At 47.1% G+C, this 20,388-nt stretch overlaps 1 long non-coding RNA gene across 1 annotated transcript; it reads right to left on the reverse strand.

Moving 5' to 3' along the window:
* Positions 1-3,038: 3,038 nt before the first annotated feature.
* Positions 3,039-16,200, reverse strand: LOC309333273. The gene is made up of 4 exons (XR_014152436.1): positions 16,148-16,200; positions 14,947-15,031; positions 3,954-4,081; positions 3,039-3,138 (listed from the first exon to the last, which is right to left on the reverse strand). It is a non-coding gene; the product is annotated as an uncharacterized lncRNA (long non-coding RNA).
* Positions 16,201-20,388: the final 4,188 nt, after the last annotated feature.

Raw genomic sequence — 20,388 nt, forward strand, 5'->3', positions numbered from 1 at the left:
TCTACACGTGGGGAGTAGGGACGCAAGCGCAAATCAGAATAAAGCAAAGGCTGGGAAAGTTCAAACAGAACCCCCCCCCCACACACACACTAGTCCTCAAGATTTGTGTTTAAGACACAGGATCATAGAATTGTGGAGTTGGAAGGGACACCGAGGACCATCTAGTTCCCTTATTCCCAATCAGGGGTCCGTGGCCCCATCCCTTGCCTCCCTCCAACTAATTTTCTCTCATTTTGGCATGGCAATAGCATACATTTTATGGGTGGTCTTGTTGTTTTTAGTATACCTAAAATCCTTTGCTTATTACCCCACATTTTGTTCAAAAAATTGCTTTGCAGAGGTAACTACCATAGAGTTATCAATTTTTTCAAAAGTAGGGGGTCTGCGGCTTGGCTTTTGAAAAATAAGGGGTCCTCAGTAATCAGCCAGTTAGGAACCACTGATCTAGTTCCATCCCGTACAATGCAGGAATAATGCAGTTGGCCTATACAGGGATCAAACTTATGACCTTGGCATTATCAGCACCCCGCTCTGAACATCTGCGTCACCTTCAGAGTTGTTGTTGTTGTGGGAGCTGTAGTTCACCAAAGTAAATATTGAAAGGATCCTCTTTTCACATCAAGGACAGACCCCAAGCTCTTCTTGTGTTTTAAGACGCTGGGATGTGGGGAGCCGGAAATTCCACTGGGCGGGCAGAAGCCCCTTTTGTGACTCAATAGAGCTCTGTCTTTAACCCCAATTTTAGTTTGGAAAACTCCTCCCTTTTCCTTTAACACACTCCCCTCCCCCCACTTTCCTTCATTCCACTCTTTTCCATATCAAAAGCAATTTCTAATGTCCACTGCCAGGACCAGCTGAGGATGTTTTTGCTTGCGGCAGAAACACCCTGAGCCCTGCCTCTGCTTCTCCTTTAGGAAAGGAGGCTGGAGAGGAGCAGGTTGTGTTGGCAAAACCCTCACAAGGGCCTGACCGTGGTCACAATAGTGGCATGGCTGCAAGCATGGTGCTCTATGGACCTTGATCTGCCCCCCCCCCCCGCCCGAGCCAATGGCCTCGCAACGCCTCATGCGCAGGTTGGCCCTGCCAATTCCTAGGGTGCCCAGTTGGATTATTTCAGTGGGGAAGGGGGAAGTTCCCAATCCCGTTCCACTGCTCTCCGCCTGCTCCCCCCCCCCTCAAAGTGACCCATCTAGCCTCCACTCCATCCCACTTCAAATGAAAATAAATAATAAAAGAGCTCCCATCCAGACTCTGCAGTCTCCATAGCTGCTCTCAGAGCTCCAGTCTCCTTTGGTCATTTTGGGGACTCCCTTGAGAAGAGCAAGTGGACATCTAGGAGTTGCTGTTGGTGGTGGCGGCGGCGGGAGCAGGGCTCAGCTCCTCCTGCTCTTAAGTGTGTTCTGCTCAGTTCTGCAGCCTTATCCCTTGGCACCAGGTGCACATATGCTCTCATAGCCCCCTCAAGCCAAGCCCAGTTCTTTTTCTTCCTCTGCTCTCCCTCCTACCACTGAGCCCTGGAGACAAAGCTTAATGGGGAGAGGGGAGGGCAGACCTCCCCTCAAGAGTCTATGCAAGAATTCGCAGCCAGCTGCTGCTGGGCTGAAACTTGCAAGCTGCAAGCAGTATGAGGAAGGAGAGCAATTGAGAAACACCTTGGGGAAGCAAGGTAGCCCTCTTTCTGCACCTGCAAGCCTTGTTGTGAAGAGCCAAGTCAGATTCCATGGTATCTGCACGACCTGATGCCCCACAGCCTCTCCCTCATGTGTGCTGCGAGGGCCCAAGGCGGCTACATTTGGAAAGTCTGGCTGAGCTTCAGAGCAGTGGAGAAACCAGCAAAGGCAAGTGTAGCTCCCCTCCAAACACCAGAACAATCTCTGCACAACGGATCTTTCATTTTGAAACAACCGTTTCCCAATAAATTAAGAGTGTGTGTGCACCAAGTACAGGAACCCAGGACAGAAAAGCAGAAAGACAAAGTTGCAGAACTTGGGGTCGGGTGGGGAGCCCAACCCAACCCAGCTGTACCCACTGCCTCAGCTCCCCTCCTGCTGCCCAGCCTGTGCCCCCCCCTCCTCCCTGGTCCCTTTAGGCAGTGCTTAGTGTTTCATGAAGAATGAACACCCTAGAACTCTACTTGAATGGGGACAGATAGCTGAACTATAGAGAGCAGGCTAAGGCGTACGTGGGCCACAGTGGCTGCCCTGCCCCTTCTTGATGAGCATCAAGGCTGGGGGGACAGAGAAAGAGGTCCTGCAATCCCAGGACAGGCCAGGAATCCTTATGCCTGGTACCCACCAAGAGTAGCACATGCTCAGCTGCAGCAGAAGGGGAGAGCGTGGACTACTGCGCAGGGACTGAGAGCAGCAGTGGTGGTAGTAGGATGGGCAGGGGAATGACTGTCCTCCAACAGGGTCCCTCCCCAAGCACCCTGAACCTGCTGCCAATGCCCTGGAACCATGTGGAAAGCCAAGTGTGCAACCGTGTCAGGAGTCAAGAGGAAAAGGTGGAAAGGGCGAAGCACAGGGAAGGGAGCTGGCACATGGCAAGATGGCACAAGGGGAAGGGCAGGCCTCTTCCCTCCCCACTTCGTCTCCAGTCACGCTTGGCACCTTTCGTAGTCATCCGCCCCCAGCAGGAAGCCCAGGAGGAAGCCGATGGCACTCGGCAGAACGTTGGGCAGAGGCCGTAGCAGGAGGCTGGCGAAGAGGGTGGCTGCAGGGAAGCGAAAACATTTGCATGAGAGGAGGCGGGAGCAGGAGGAAGGCCAGCTCCCAGCCAGGACAGGCAGTGTGGTGTAGTGGTTAAGAGCGGTAGTCTCCTAATCTGGGGAACCGGGTTCGCGTCTCCGCTCCTCCACATGCAGCTGCTGGGTGACCTTGGGCCAGTCACACTTCTCTGAAGTCTCTCAGCCCCACTCACCTCACAGAGTGTTTGTTGTGGGGGAGGAAGGGAAAGGAGAATGTTAGCCGCTTTGAGACTCCTTAAAGGGAGTGAAAGGCGGGATATCAAATCCAAACTCTTCTTCTTCTTCATGTTGCCACTGACGTTGTTGCTCTCAGAGTATTTCAGCAGCTCCCGCAGGAAAGCCACCACGAAGCGGAACACGTTCTGATGCGACCGCGGCAACTGGCAGATCACCTGCAAGACAGGGAGGGGCGGTTTGGAGTTTCAGTGCAGAGCTTTGCTAGAGGAGGGGCATGGATCACTAGCACGGTGTACTTGTTATGTTTGCAGGTTTAGACCTGGCATAAAAAAAAGAATGTTTAAAATGGTAACCGGACTAGAACTCTGCTGGGAACTTTGGGGAATAATACAACTGTAGAGTCGGAAGGGACCACAAGGGTTAACTAATCGAACCCCCTGCAATGCCTAAGGTGGGGCTTGAACTCAGGACACTGAGATGAAGAGTCTTATGCTCTACCAACTGAGATATCTTGGGGGAAGGGCCATAGCTCTGCAGTAAACCACCTGCTTTTCATGCAGAAAGTCTCAGGCTCCACCCCCAGCATCTCCCAGGAGGGTAGGGAACATCCCTTGTCTGAAATCCTGGAGAGCCACTGCTTGTCAATTTCGACAATACTGAGCTAGATGGCCCAGTATATGGCCGCTTCCTGGGTTGGAAATTCAAGCGAGGTTCACTGAAACAGGTGGGCTATTGTTACAAGTCCTGGTCAGAAAGCAAAAAGGCAACATGTGCGCACCCCACCCCCCTCCACAACCGAGAGGGATGGTTATCGAAGGAGACATCAGCAACCTCTGCAGTTAACAAGGCTTCCCAGACCAGACTAGCCCTCCTGCCAGTGTGCCGGTTTACTGGCTTTCAGGGATGTTTTAGTGGATTTCCTGTTACTTGCGGCAACATTTCGACTAGATGACTTTGGAAATCCCTTCTGATTCTATGCTTCTGTACACACCACAGACCAGCCAGGAAGAGATGGGGCTCTGGGGCCGACCTGGCGACAGAGGTGGCTGTCATGTGAGCACTCAAGGCAGCGCTGATACAGTTCATAGCAAAGGACTGGTTCTGGCACTGCCTCCAGGAAGATGAGCAGAGCTTCGGCCACCGAGTGGTCACTGCCAGCTATTGACAGCCTGGCAAGGGAAGTGTTCTGTCCTGTTACCTGCAGCCTGCCTCCTTCCCAGGCTGGTCCAAAGCAAGAAGCTTGGTCCTTATACATCTGGGCCCACCTTGCAAGTTCCCCCTTTCAAGGTGGACCTTGAACCCGCAGCCCTGAGATTAAGAGTGTCACGCTCTACCAGCTGAGCCATCCCACTGTAATTATCCCACACCTCCCCTCTTGACGAAGCTGCCTGCAAAGCTGATCTGCCGAGGAAATGTCCTTCTGCAGGCATGGTTTCAATCCAAACAACAAATACTGGTGGTCAACTCCAAAAGTGCGGTCAAGAAACCCTGCTTGCCAAAGAACAATTGAACGCGCCCTTGAAGCTCCTTTGCAGCCATGCCTTTACCTGTCTCCACACCTGACACTGTAGCACCCTGCTTGTGGTTAACGCTTAGCTGGAATGAAATATTCAACGCAGCAATAGAGAAATTAAAATAGTAATTTATTTGTCAGACAAATAAATGAGAGGCTCAGTGGTACATGGTTACCAAGCTCTGGCCTGGCCTCCTGCCATTCTGGCCAGCACTTATATTTCCTTAATCCAGCCCCCTTGCTCCTCCTGTGGCTGCCTCTGTCCAATCAGCCTGGTTGAAATTCCTATTGGCTGTTTGCTAGAACCAATCACAAGAGATACACCCATTTCCTCGCCCTTTTATGGAACACAAAGAGCTATATATTGTTACATCTATAAATGACAAATAAGTAGTAATATATCTTACATATGTCTCAACAAGGAATCTTAATTACCAGCTCACCTCTTGCCCTCCTTGCCCTATTGCCTTCTAAAACAGATGGTTAATCTTAAATTTTTATCTTCAACAGATGTCAAGGATCTTGAGTTCACATCAACATTGAAAGATCTCCTTCATTTGATGGTTTCTAAACAAAAAGGCCTGACAACTATATATCAGGAGTGCTCGATGGCGTCTCCTGTCTGGCAGGAGGCTGGGCTCATTTGCCCCTCTGGTCTCCTATTGCAATATGACTCTATGAAATAAGAATCTAGCATTTCTTAAATCCTTTGCATAATTACATTTAAGCCAATATATTTAAGCTAATATATTTCATACATTATCATAGGTAGCCTTTTAAAAGGAATAAGGCCTTTGTAAAGTAAAAAAGGAACTCAGTAAAAAAACAGCTTTAAAAGAAGCCTCTTCAGTTTACACCCCTCCTTTCACAGCCAGCTAGATGCTTCTCCATTGCTCCTGGCCTTAGGAAAATACGGCTCAAGTTTTAATGGGAGGCCCATGGTGTTATTTTACCCATTTATCCACCCTTAATTTAGTACTTTGCAACATGCAAGGTCAGGTCTGTAACTCCCTTTTTTTATGACTTTGAGAATTGTTTTTCTGCTATAAATCAGGGGGCCCCTTTCCTAGGAGGAAAAACATTGCCAAGGCCTTTTAGGCAGCTGGTCTTTTGCCTGGCATGAAACATTTGAAAATCTTTAAGCTTATTTTAAAATGCAAGCCCTGATTAAACATATAGAAGCTTTGATAAAAATGCAGGCTTATGATTAGATGCCTCATTCCCCCCTTTCAAGCTCAAGGACCTTCATCCCAAGTGTCCTTGATAGCTTGACCTTCATCATATTCCTGAGGTAAAGCTCTGTATAGGGCCATGATATGAGGTAAAGTTTCATTTGAAACCATCTTGCTAATTGTACTTCTAAAACACGAAATGATACATGGCATCATACATAAAACCATTACTACTACTGTCAAGAAAAACAAGCAAGACAATAGTATCCCTTTGAGTCCTGCGACATTAGGTAACCAATTGGTGAGCCATCCCATATCCCATCCTTCCCATGTTTGTACTGGGACATGTGCTATATTCTCCATCTTTGTGGCCAACACACAGATTGCCTCACCATTATCAGAAATGTTAAAGCAACAGGCATTCCCTGTCAAGTTCAAGACTCCACATAGGCCTCCCTGCCTGGCAAGTACATAATCCATTCCCATTTTCAGCTGCAAAATGGCGGCTCTACTTTCATCCAACTGTTGTGCAATAAGTCTCAAACTCTGGGCCGTTGCATTGGTTACAAGTTCCACTACTGCTTGCAATCGAATTATTCTGTTTAGATTATAAATAGGATCCCGTGCCCCTTGTATGAGCTCACCAGGATTCCAGGAGGCAGGATCATAATAGGCTATAATGCGCTCTGGTGGCCAATCATCAGTATCGCTCCAACTTTGGGTACTTCCTCCTGCTATATGAGAAATATCAGTGTTTCTTCGTGTACGCTTGGCCGAACTAGTGGGCATAATCCACATTGGTGGTAATACCCATCCCAAGAAACAAGTCCCACTCCATTTGGAAGGGAGTTTCTTGTATGCCCATTCTCCACATATCCACCACAACCATCGGGTCTGAGGTTTTTGGTACGTGGAGTGCAAAAGGCGAAATATCAAAAGGGGTAGAGAGTTCACAGTGCAGTATGTTAGATTGCCTTTTTCTGTCACAGTTATGTTCCATACCACTTTCCATGCATGAATAAAAGGAGGTGCACAGGGCAAGGTATTCCGAGTTCGATAGGTAGTACCGTTTGCCCAGGTTTGACTATTCTTAATATAATCCCAAGTATAGTGGCAATGGGAGGAGCCTATCATGGTAGGATCAGCTGCATCTGATGATTTATGCACACAGATTTCCCCTTGCACAGGTATAACTCGTATTGGTTTAGTTGAGTTCCATCCGGGGAAATTCTGTACTTCTGTTTGGTGTGGCATTTCGCTTACCATACCAATGGCACTTAATGGTATTGGTAATAAGGGCATACCTCCCTCTGAATCACCTGGCCCAAGAGAGCTAACAAGGCAATTAGTCCTATTTGCAACATTGGCTACCATCTCAGCTAAGCCTACCCACATATTGTGGTCATGGCGGAATCCATATTTAGCAAATTTGGTCAGATTCAAGGACCCTTCCCCTTCCCAAGGGATCAGGATTAATAATAAAATCATGTTGATGTCTAGCATATGCATTCCTTCCACAAAAGATTACCTTATTGTGATAGCAAATAAATATTAGTCCCAATATGATTCCCCCAGTGACAGAAATGGGGAACCACCAAGACCAAAACATATATCCCGAGGATCCCCAATGAGTAATATCCCTTATAATTGTTCCACAAGGGGGCAGTCAATCAATTGTATAAGAGAATCTTCCCGTTCACAGTCGCTGGTTCAGACGCTCCTCAAGCTTCAGGCGTGCGCAGGTCAGCCAGCTTCCAGGTTGTGGCTGCAGCAGGCCGGTCGTCTAAATGTTGCCCGTGACCTAGCCTGTTCCCGGTAGGGCTAGATACAGGGGTTTTTGGAGAGAGTCAGTTTTAAAGGATTAGAGGGGTCACCTTTGCACGTCCAACTGCCTTCAGACTTCTTCAAACGAGAGTGATGAATCCAGGGGGTCACCTCAGCTACCTTCACCGCTGTTGGAGTAGAGAGCAAGACGGTGTAAGGTCCACGCCACTTAGGTGCAAGTGGATCGCGTTTCCACTCTTTCACCCATACGCTATCGCCAGCCTGGAACTGATGAATCGGCTCGGCAATGCTGCACGGCGTGCGCTCGAGGGCCCACCTGTTAAGAGAAACAAAAACACGGGAGAGAGATTGCACTTGTTCCTGTGTCACATGGTCTCCTATTTGTTTAAGGTCAGCTGGAATATCCTGAACAAAGGAGGGCGGCCTCCCATACAGGAGCTCAAAAGGTGACAACTTAAGTCTTTTTGTGGGTGCACACCGAACACGAAACAGTGTTATGGGTAACACATCTACCCATCCCAATCCCGTTTCCTGGGTTAATTTTGCCAATTGGGTTTTCAGAGTCCGATTCATTCTTTCAGTTTTCCCTGAACTCTGAGGCCTATATGCTGCATGCAGTCTCCATTTCACTTGTAGAACTCGACATACTTCTTGTACTACTTGATCAATGAACGCTGGCCCATTATCACTTCCAATGCATCTAGGTAATCCAAACCTCGGGATCAATTCAGTGAGGAGTCTCTTAGTTACCTCTCGTGCCTTTTCAGTTCGGGTGGGAAAAGCTTCAACCCATCCGGTAAGAGTATCTACAAACACAAGGAGATACTTGAATCCCTTAGAAGGGACCAGCTCTGTGAAGTCCACAATTAGGCTTTCCATGGGGACATATCCCACATGCTGAATTCCAGGAGGTTGTACCGGTCCCTGCCTGGGATTGTTTTTAGCACAAAGAACACATTTCTGTGAAATACAAGTTGCTAATTGTGATAGATTAATAATATACAACTTCCGACTGAGACTCTCTCTGGTTGCAGTACCGCCAAGGTGAGTAGATTCATGATAATTTCTTACAATTGTGCCTGCTAGATGATGAGGTACATAAATCCTATTGTCCGGCAGGATCATCCAACCGTCCTTCACAACCGCTCTTTCCTGTTCAGCCCACTTCCTCTCTTCTGGGGTATAGTGAGGTTTAACTTCTTCTGGAACTACCTCTGGTATGAGGGCTGCTATAAATCCTCCCACAGGCTTTTGGGCTGCCTCTCGGGCTGCTTTGTCAGCAGCATGATTTCCTCTGGTTATTGGATCCCTTCCTCGTCCATGACCTTTGCAGTGCATTACAGCAATCTGTTCTGGAGCCCATACTGCTTCCAACAGGATTTCTACTTCAGGTCCATATTTCAAGGCCTTCCCGTGGGCTCCGATTAGACCTCTTTCTTTCCATAGAGCTCCATGTGCATGCAGGATTAAGAAGGCATATTTAGAATCAGTATAGATGTTTGCCTTACATCCGGCTGCCAATTGCAGAGCTCTAGTTAAACCTATAAGTTCAGCTTTTTGTGCTGAGGTGCCAGCAGGCAAAGCTTCAGCTTCCACAACTTCCTCATTGGTGACCACAGCATATCCTGCTCGTCTAGCACCTTCATGCAGGTAACTGCTACCATCAGTATAATATACAACATCTGGATTTTTCAATGGTTCATCTTTCAGATCAGGTCTACTGGAATAAACTTCATCCATTATTTGGAGACAATCATGTGATTCTTCATCATCTACCTCTGGTAGGGGCAGCAAAGTCGCTGGATTGAGCATATTCACTACCCGTAGATGAATCCTGGGATTTTCACACAATAGGCCTTGGTATCTAGCCATCCTTGGGTTCGTTAGCCAATAACTACCCTTATATTCCATGAGTGTCAGAACAGCATGAGGTACATTCACATACATCGTCTGGCCGAAAGTAAATTTATCAGCTTCTTTGACAAGGCTTGCAGTGGCCGCTACTGCCCTTAGGCATGGAGGCCATCCTTTTGCTACTGAGTCCAATTGTTTAGACAAATAAGCTACTGGACGGTTCCAACTTCCTAATCTCTGGGTCAGGACTGCCGCTGCAATCCCATTCTGTTCATGTACATACAGCTGAAAGGGTTTTTCCGAATTAGGCAATCCAAGGGCTGGGGCCTCCATAAGTCGTTGTTTGATAACTAAAAAGGCTTGTTTCTGCTCAGGTCCCCATACAAATGGGTCCTTTTCTGCACCTCGAGTGCTTTCATGTAAGGGCTTGGCCAGACTGCTGAAATCAGGTATCCATAGTCTACAAAACCCTGCTGTTCCCAGGAATCCTCTAAGTTGTTTTCTTGTGGTAGGTTCCTTGATAAGGCAAATAGCTTCTTTCCTCTCTGGTCTCAATGCTCGTTGTTGGTGTGAGATGTCAAAGCCCAAATATTTGACCTTTTCTAAACATAACTGTGCCTTTTTCTGGGAAACTCGGTAGCCAGCTTCCCAGAGCAAGTGGAGCAGTTCCTCTGTCCCTTCTTTACAGGTATCAAAATCCTTTGCCGCTAGTATAAGATCATCCACATATTGCAGAACCACCTTTTCTCCCGGTATTGAGGGGTAACTTGTTAGATCCTTCGCCAAGGCAGTGCCAAATAAAGTTGGGGAATTTTTAAATCCCTGGGGCAATCTTGTCCAGGTTAGCTGGCCTTTTGTTCCTGTCAAAGGGTCTTCCCACTGGAAGGCAAATATAGGTTGGCTCTGTGGTGCCAGCCGGCAACAGAAGAATGCATCTTTCAAGTCCAATACAGTAAAAAATGTTGCTTCTGGTGGGATCAAACTCAGCAAGGTATATGGGTTTGGTACATTTGGGTGCAAGGTCTCGATAGCCTGGTTTACGAGCCTCAAGTCCTGTACTGGCCTGTATTCATCTGTCCCAGGTTTTCGAACAGGCAAAAGGGGTGTGTTCCATTCTGATTGGCAGGGCTTAAGCAGACCATATTTTAATAGGCGGTCCAAATGTTTCTGGATGCCCTCTGCTGCTCGCCGGGGTAAGGGATATTGCTTTACAGATACAGGGGTAGCCATAGGTTTTAGGGTTACTACAATTGGAGCTATATTCTTAGCCATTCCTGGTGGGCTATTTTCGGCCCATACTCCTGGTGGCACCTGTAGAGTTCGGAGGAGCTTGTTTAATTCTGTATCCAATGTGGGTTGGACCTGCAAGGCTGACATTAGGCGCCATGATTGTTCCTTAGGTACTGAGAGGGTAATTATTCCTGCTGCTTTTGATGGCAGTTTCATTTCTGGACCTCGAGGAGTGAAGGTGATTTGGGCCTGCAATTTGGACAGCATATCTCTGCCTAAGAGAGGTATTGGACACTCAGGTATATACAAAAACTGATGGGTTAAACGATGTCCCCCAATCTGGCATTCCAAAGGTTGGAGGAAAGACCTCTTGGCTGACTGTCCAGTGGCACTTTTAATGACTACACTTTTGGATGCCTTTTTCTGCAATAGTTCTGGGAGTACTGAGTATTCAGCCCCAGTATCAATCATAAAGTCTATTAAATGGCTCCCTAATTGAATCGTGACCGTGGGCTCCTGGAAGCCTAACTTTATGGAGTCCGGTCGTTCCTAGTCTTGAGTAAAATCCTCTTCTGCCAGTCCAATGAAATTGTCTCTACTCCGTCCCTGTCCAGGTCTCTGATATCTTCCACCTCGGATCATTCCCCGTCCCCGTCCCTGGTTTCTTGGGCCGGAGTCTGGGCCTAGGCCTGGGCCTGGGCGTACTTCTTCCAACCTCAAGGGTTCAGGACACTCCCGCTTCCAGTGACCCTCCTTCTTGCAATTTGCACATTGATTCCTTCCCAGTGCTGGATTCCTTCCTCGCCCTCTCCCTCCATTTAAGGGGCGGTAGTCTTGCTTCACTGCTGTGGCTAGCATCACCATCTTTTCCTTCTGCCACTACTTCTTCTCTTGTTTCTCAGCCTCATCCCTATTCCGATAAACTCGGCGTGCAATGGCCATAATTTGGCTCATCAGCATCCCTTCCCATCCTTCTGATTTCTGAATTTCCTTACGAATGTCAGAAGCGCACTGGGCCACAAATGTAGCAGTAATCATTCTGCTGTTTTCAGGGGCTTCAGGGTCAAAAGGAGTCCATATACGATAGGCTTCCTGCAGCCTCTCTAAAAAGTCTCCCGGACTCTCATTTGGTTTTTGTTCTACTTCTGAGACTTTAGACATATTAGTGGGCTTCTGGCATGCCCTGCGGATACCTTGCACAAGTGTCTGGCGGTAGGTGGTAAGTCTGGCCAGGTGAATTGCATTGTTTGGATCCCAATTAGGATCTTCCAAGGGAAAGTTGTCCTGAAGATGACGATCAATATTAAAAATATTTCCCACTCTGGCCTGCTCACGCAAATATATCTGTGCCTTTTCAATTATGTCTCTCCTTTCCTCAGTAGTGAAAAGAGTATTTAGGAGCTGGCGACAATCTGTCCAAGTAGGACTATGAGTATTTACTATTGAAGTCACCAAGTCCATCATAGCCTGAGGTTTTTCTGCGAAAGATGGGGTGTGTGTTTTCCAATTCATCAGATCCGTAGTCGTGAATGGAATATATTGCAGGGTCGAAGTTCGAGGTGGCCGTGGTCCGGGTTGCCCATTAACCAGCACAGGCTCCTCAAGTGCATCAAATACTCTTCTAAGAGGGGCTACTACGTGACCTTTCTCTTCACTTTGCTCTAGGGGCCTCAAATCATAGGGGATGGTATCTGTTCTAAGGCGTTCTTTTAGCAGCTTTATACGCCTGGCTGTATTGCTTGCTGACCGATCAAGGTCTCCCTGTAACTTCTGTAATATTTCTCTGGGACTTGGATGCACAGGGGTTTGGGGTGGGCAATCAGTTGTTCCACTAAAGGAGACTGTAGATGGAGGTCTATTAGGAGTCACAGGTGGAATAACCACTTCTGCTTGGGCTTTATTATAGGAATCCAATGCCTCCTGAAGATATTTATCATAATCTATCAAGGAATCAAGTTCTGTGACTCCACCCCCATTATTCATTCCACTTTCTTGCCTTGGGGTTACAACTGGTGGAGTGTTTGGATTAGGCTCCCCTCGACGTGGCGCATAGGGTGGAGGTGAAAGCACCTCTTCCTCTGGCCCCTCAAAAATGGGTTTGAGTTTATTTGGCAAGATTCCTTTCCTAGCTTCGGCTTTTACAGCCAATAATTTGCATCGTTTGACTTTGCATTTCCTTATCCATGGAGGATTTTTATTTAATGTGCTCAGCCAGGAATCTATATATGAAAATTGTTCTGGGCACCCTCCAGTTTCTTTGGCGATATCAGTCCAAAGTTTGCTTACTAAATTTATATCAAAGGTTCCCTGAGATGGCCATCCAGTATTTTGTTTTGGCCATTCTAGTTCACATAACGTTCTCAAGCGTTCTGGCGTCATTTTGACTCCATATGCCCCTGAGAAGGCTTTCTTAAAATTATTTAACATACAATCAAGAGGTGTATTTCCCCCCTTTGAACCCCCAACTCCCATTGTATGGCCCTGTGAAGTATCCACTCAGTCACTCACAGACGCGCTTTGTGGGTTTCCTTGCCTAGTGAAGTCGCCTTACTAGGAACCGAAGTACTGCCCACTCCACACTCAGGTCAGCTACAGATTGCTCTGTACTTTCTCACACATACAATGCGCTGGATACTTCACCACACTCTACCTCCCAATTTTTCCCTTTTCCTCCACCAGACCAACATCTGATGTACCCAACCACCTAGCGTACTCAGTTCCCCTTTACTGAGACGCAGAAGTTTGATCAAGACTTCTCTTCCTCCCAATTAATTGGAGGGCCAAAAATCCCTTTGTGCACTTACCCTTGGTTGGTTCCCTGTTTACCCCCGGTCCGTCGCCGCCAGTGAGCAGGGTATGAGACAGACGAGACTTCTGCGTTCCCCCTGGAAAAATTTACCAGTGCGCGCTCGGGTAAGCAGTTTAGAGATCCTCTCTCTTGTACCCTGCCCAGTAGGGCGAAGGGGCTGCGTTCCAGCAGACCACTTATCCGAGTCACAGGGGCACCATAAAATGTAGCACCCTGCTTGTGGTTAACGCTTAGCTGGAATGAAATATTCAACGCAGCAATAGAGAAATTAAAATAGTAATTTATTTGTCAGACAAATAAATGAGAGGCTCAGTGGTACATGGTTACCAAGCTCTGGCCTGGCCTCCTGCCATTCTGGCCAGCACTTATATTTCCTTAATCCAGCCCCCTTGCTCCTCCTGTGGCTGCCTCTGTCCAATCAGCCTGGTTGAAATTCCTATTGGCTGTTTGCTAGAACCAATCACAAGAGATACACCCATTTCCTCGCCCTTTTATGGAACACAAAGAGCTATATATTGTTACATCTATAAATGACAAATAAGTAGTAATATATCTTACATATGTCTCAACAAGGAATCTTAATTACCAGCTCACCTCTTGCCCTCCTTGCCCTATTGCCTTCTAAAACAGATGGTTAATCTTAAATTTTTATCTTCAACAGATGTCAAGGATCTTGAGTTCACATCAACATTGAAAGATCTCCTTCATTTGATGGTTTCTAAACAAAAAGGCCTGACAACTATATATCAGGAGTGCTCGATGGCGTCTCCTGTCTGGCAGGAGGCTGGGCTCATTTGCCCCTCTGGTCTCCTATTGCAATATGACTCTATGAAATAAGAATCTAGCATTTCTTAAATCCTTTGCATAATTACATTTAAGCCAATATATTTAAGCTAATATATTTCATACATTATCATAGGTAGCCTTTTAAAAGGAATAAGGCCTTTGTAAAGTAAAAAAGGAACTCAGTAAAAAAACAGCTTTAAAAGAAGCCTCTTCAGTTTACACCCCTCCTTTCACAGCCAGCTAGATGCTTCTCCATTGCTCCTGGCCTTAGGAAAATACGGCTCAAGTTTTAATGGGAGGCCCATGGTGTTATTTTACCCATTTATCCACCCTTAATTTAGTACTTTGCAACATGCAAGGTCAGGTCTGTAACTCCCTTTTTTATGACTTTGAGAATTGTTTTCTGCTATAAATCAGGGGGCCCCTTTCCTAGGAGGAAAAACATTGCCAAGGCCTTTTAGGCAGCTGGTCTTTTGCCTGGCATGAAACATTTGAAAATCTTTAAGCTTATTTTAAAATGCAAGCCCTGATTAAACATATAGAAGCTTTGATAAAAATGCAGGCTTATGATTAGATGCCTCAACACCACGTATGATGCTAGAAGTGGGGCTTGCGGGCCTGTCAAGGTTCCCCACCTCTGCTCTATCTAGCCAGGCTGATGTTTTCAAATGGGGGTTAAAGCTGTGAAGATGTTTGGATGCATGACTGGACTTGACTGTGGGCATTTCATTGTGCTGTGTCCCAGAGCCTTAAGGGTGGGGTGGCCTAGGAACCTAAGCCACCAGGTATATAAAAGTGAGGTCCACTCCAGCCAAGGGCAAAAGAAAACCACCAAGCAGCCCTGCTCCCCAACAATGCCCCCCAAAGAGGATACGGATCGTCTCGGGAATGCTGGTGTCCAGGCACTCAGTTATCTCCTGCAGCTCGTCCTGCGTCCCCGGCGTCTGGAAGAGGTCCTCCTGAAGCAGAGTATCACCCATGCGTTAGGAAGGGATGAGGTACATCCTGGATAGCATGAAGAACAATCCAGCCTTGGGGTGCATAATGTGAGGTCGAGGAATGGCACAATGGAGAGAAGCCCATCACCAAGAGAGCTGGCACAAGGGCTGAGAATTGTATCCCGCCTGCTTTCCACAGTAGCATTCCTACTACTCTTCTCCTGATTTGGGGCAATGGGAGAGTGAAATCATTCCCCGCTTCTTCTAGTGGCGAGTCTCAGAGAGCCGCTTTGCTAGGGAGAGACAGACAATGGTTGGGAACACTTGGGTTCTTCTGAGCCGCTCTAAGGAAGACCGTATGCTGGATGTCCCACCCGCTGCCGCTCCACCAAGGTGCCACTATTCTCTTTTTTTAAAAAAAATTAAAAAATAAATAAATTATTAAGAGTTTAAAGATTACAAAAAGAAAGAAAAAGAATTAAACATGACAATATAATAAAATACAAAAAACAAAGACAAAAACACTACATGAAACATTGAATTAACAAAACAAAACAAAAACAATTAAAAACACTTCCAATATTTTCAATCTGAACTTTCATTCACTTGTTTCATTGACTTCCTCACGCCTCCCTTTTTGTATTCCACTTCAATTAACTGTTTCAGCAATTCCTTTCCATTTTCCTCTGTTAATAGACTCCATATTCTAACCTTTTTTCCCCCTTTAATACATTAACAATCTAACTGCACCTAGTTCCTTATAACATTTCTGCCAAAGCCATATAACTTCACTCCACCATTTTTCTATAGCTCATTAGTTTTACAATATTTCTGTAAATAATCGTTAATTTTTTTCCAATCTTCTTCCACCAACTCTTCTCCCTGGTGTCGGATTCTGCCAGTCATTTCTGCCTATTCCATATAGTCCATCAACTTCATCTGCCATTCTTCCCGGGTGGGTAAATCTTGTGTCTTCCTCCACCAAGGTGCCACTATTCTCACAGCAGGAGTTTGTAAGAGCGAATCGGTAGCTAAGATATAAATCCATTGTGGCGTTTGGAACCTGCACACCCCAAAACTGGTACTGGATTCCAGCCCACACCCATCCTTTCAATGGTACCGTCCCCCTCAGCTCACCTGGTGGCAGGCATTCTTGAAGAGGTGGTCCACCAAAAGCCAGATCTCCTTGGCCGCTCAGTGGAGTCATCACCATCCTGGGGTACGATATCCAGAAACTGCTTCTCCTGGAGGTCCAATGACAAGCGGGACTGGCCTGAGAGCCTGACAGAATGTGTGCCTGTGTGCATTCTTTCCTTGCTCCAGCTGGGTGGACAAGTCTTGCCCTCTGAGGCCACAACTAGGGCTGGGCGATAGCTGGCTTTCAACACGGTGATATATCACTAGCTAAACACTGCAATACACCAATATATCATGATGTCTGAAATAAGATGGAGCTATGTAGAGGCATTGGCTGGCTTCACGGTTTCCCCCGCATTGTGATTTCTGCTGCCCCCTGCAGGAGGGCAGGGGAAAGCTGAACCGGCAGAGTCCACAGGGGCTGCAGGAATCTCGAGAAGCATTGTCTGGCTTCACAGTTTCCCCCCCATCTGGTGTTTTTTGCATAGTACACACACACATCATGATTCGCAATAAATTGCCAGGTCAGAAATTATGAAACCAGTCTCACTATCTAGACTTGAAGCTGATTTGAAAATATATCTATATTGACGTATCGCCCGGCCCTAGCCACAGCAAGCATCTCAAGTGGGAAAACAAAAAACAAATTGCTCGCACCCCAAATCCAAGCTCCCCCTCCCCCTATTAATATGCAGCTAGTAATCCTCCCACTCCGGATCTGCAGTTCACCCCAAAGCTTACTGAATATGCAGCTGTGGACATGAGGTTTGGCTAATGTCAGGGGCTCAGGAGCAGAGACACAGGGGAGAGAGGAAACGGGGAGCGAAGGGGAGGAATCTGAGGGCAGAGTAGGGGAGTATGACAGTGGCCCGAGAGATTCCATGAGCTTCTCCAGCGATTCAGAAGATTCCCAGAGGGGGGCGCCGGTGGCCAGGGCAAGGGGGGTCCCAGGGGGGACACACCAGAAACAAGGGGCCAGCGGGGACTCCCAAAGCAGCAGCGGGAGATCAGGACCAGTTCCCCCACCAGAGCGGAGTGGGGGGGAGGAGTCCCATGAATCAGGGCCAGCGTCTTCTCCAGTAGGGAGAGAAAATGAGTCAGAGCTGGCCACGCCTCTATCGCAGAGTGAGGGAACGGAGGGGAAGTCAGGTCCAGCTACCCCCCCCCCCCAGGGGGGAAGCAGTGACAGGAGCAGTGAAACGGTCAGAAGGAAGGTTGCCGGCTGGGCGCGCGCACCAAGTTCAAATGTACAGGCGCGTGGGACAGCAGGAAGCCCGGATTGGGAGCCAGGTCCTAAAGCACGCCGGAGGCAGGGGGAAGAATCCGGGGACTCAGCGTCAGAAGAGTCCAGAAAGGGCAACACCCCAGCGGGCAGACGGACCCAGAGGAGGAAAGAGCAGAGGAGGAGGTGGAGCAAGGCTAGAGTCTTAAACTGGTGTCTAGGGGGAGGAGATTCAGACGGAGCTTCAGCGGTCTAGAGTTGAGACGTAGAGCTGCGCGCCGCGGCTTTGAAATCGAAACTGAACCTTAATAAAGACTTTTGTATATAACAACGAACTGGCGTTGGTCCTTTGTGAGCTGGGACCTTGGGCAGCTCTGACAGCTAACATTTTATTTACATTGCTGGAACCTGCCCTGGGACCTTAGGGTGAAGGGCAGGAAATAAGTAAGAACAACAGCAACAGAACATGGATGGGCCTTCATAGGTTGATGGGCTGCAGCCCCAGCCAGCATGATGAGATGATGGGGTCACATGTTCACCACCCCTTGTCTAGAGCACGTTGCAGAGGCAGTGGTAGAAACTGAGCAACAGCTGGAGCCCCAGCCCACGACTTTGTCTGGGCAATGCAGCACACAGCAGCTGGTGAACCATGCCTCCAGCCTCCTTCCCATCTTCCTCTCCAGAAATGTTCAGGGTGGTTAGTTCTATCTCAAGCTACCACATTCAAGAGAAAGAGAAAGAGAGGAGGGGGGAGCAAGAGAGCTTTAGGAGCACAGCAATGGCAAGCAGCCCATCACTAAAAGGAGCTGGCAAGGATGGAGAATTTGACCCCCTCATCCCCAGGGCAGCTGTTGATTAGGACCCAGTTCATCCCCCCTCCCCCCCGCCCCCAGGGGGAGGGAGAGAGAGAGAGAGAGAGAGAGAGAGAGAGAGAGTGTATTGGTGTGGGGAATGACACATACTGTATCAGAGTCTTAGTGCAAGAGTAGCTGGTGCATGCTAAAGAACACAGGAGCCTTGCTGGGTTAGATCAGCATTTTGTTCCCACAATGGCCAACCACATACCCTTGGGAGTCCATAGGGACACGGGGACAAGTTTGGAGGACAGGTGAAAAAACCCACAAATTACATTTAATGTTCTGCGAGATGCAAAGGAAAGCTTGCGTTTTAAACTTGCATTTTGCAGCTTGTTGCTTGGTGCGGTTAACGGAATGGGGATATTGAGAAAGAAGAGACTTGGAATTAGAAGGTTAGGACTTCAGGGTTAGATGGCTTGGACCTCTGGTGGACATGCCCTAAGGTGAAGGCCTTCTGGGAAATGATATATAATGAGCTGAAAAAGGTATTTAAGTATACCTTCACAAAGAAACCAGAGGCCTTCCTTCTGGGTATTGTCGGCCAGAAGGTGTTAAAGAAGGATCGAACATTTTTTATGTATGCAACAATGGCAGCAAGGATTCTTATTGCAAAAAACTGGAAAACTCAAGATCTACCCACACTGGAAGAGTGGCAGATGCAGCTGATGGACTATATGCAACTGGCCGAGATGACCGGCAGAATCCGTGATCTGGGAGAAGAGAAGATGGAGGAAGACTGGGAGAAATTCAAGATGTATCTACAAAAACATTGTAATTTGGTTGAATGTTAAGAAGGATGCTAGATTATAAAAAATTGGCCACCACTAAACTAGATTTAAATTTGATGATAAGTGAGACTAAAGAAAATATAAAAAAATTTTTTTGGAAGAAGTGCTAGATTATATTTGAATGAGTTGACATGAGATTGTAAACAAGTTGATAATTTGTTTGGAAAAAATTTTTAACGATGTAAATGGGAGCGGGAGACGTGAGGGAGTCCAAAGAAGTGTTGAAATTGTTGTAAAAGAAGTAAGATTGTTTATTATGTGTGCATTTATATTTAAAAACCTTAATAAATATTTATTAAAAAAAAAAAAATAGATCAGCATTTTGTTCCCACAATGGCCAGCCACATACCCTTGGGAGTCCATAGGGACACGGGGACAAGTTTGGAGGACAGGTGAAAAAACCCACAAATTACATTTAATGTTCTGCGAGATGCAAAGGAAAGCTTGCGTTTTAAACTTGCATTTTGCAGCTTGTTGCTTGGTGCGGTTAACGGAATGGGGATATTGAGAAAGAAGAGACTTGGAATTAGAAGGTTAGGACTTCAGGGTTAGATGGCTTGGATATTTGTGGTAGATCAAGTCAGAGTAAATGCGCACCTTGAGAACCACTGTATTAGACGTGGGTGGCGTATTAAGAATCTGAAAATAGATATAAAGTTAGTTTATACACAAAGACTCTATTTTGGGTTTCACCAGAAGACACTTTTTATAGACAAAAGGGTGACGGATAAAGAGAAATGGTTAATCTATTGAGAGTGAATACACAGCGGCCACATGGACGGACGGACACCCACACCCACACACCCCAGCATAGCTTCAACTTTTAGCACAAAAAGTCTTCAGCCAGATGTCATGCAACCCTTTGGCAGGGGCAACTTATCATTTTATTGATTTTCCATAACAAAGAATTAAAAAGGCGGCCAATCTTGCAAAGGAGTGTTGCCATTTAAACTGCTGGTGTGACGTAGGAACCCAAACAAAGAGAAGGAACCAACTACCCAGAGTCTGCTTCCGATTGCCCTTGTTCTCCACCTCCCTCTATCCTAACCAGCCGCAAACAAGAGTTCAGATTTGAAAGCCTTGTTATCACCTCATTCCCTTCAATTAGCCAGCTGCTCTGGCAGATGACATCAGTTCCTTCCCGCTCCCAATATTCCTGCTCCTAACCTGGATAGCCATAGCCCGGAAGCTGAATCTCAGGGGAACGCCTTTGGGCTGGGAAGGGCTCATCTTTTCTGGGCCTCTTCTCCCCCTCAGGAAGGGGTGCTTGGCTCCTGGCCTGTGAAATGCGCTCAAAATGTCAAGATGCCTTCTTTCCAGGGAGCCAAGGGAGAATTTGAAATACCTCCAAACCTTCCCATGTCAGAGATGCAG

The sequence above is a fragment of the Podarcis erhardii genome (genome assembly GCF_964252035.2).
Source record: "Podarcis erhardii genome assembly, chromosome: W".
Taxonomy (NCBI): Eukaryota; Metazoa; Chordata; class Lepidosauria; order Squamata; family Lacertidae; genus Podarcis; species Podarcis erhardii.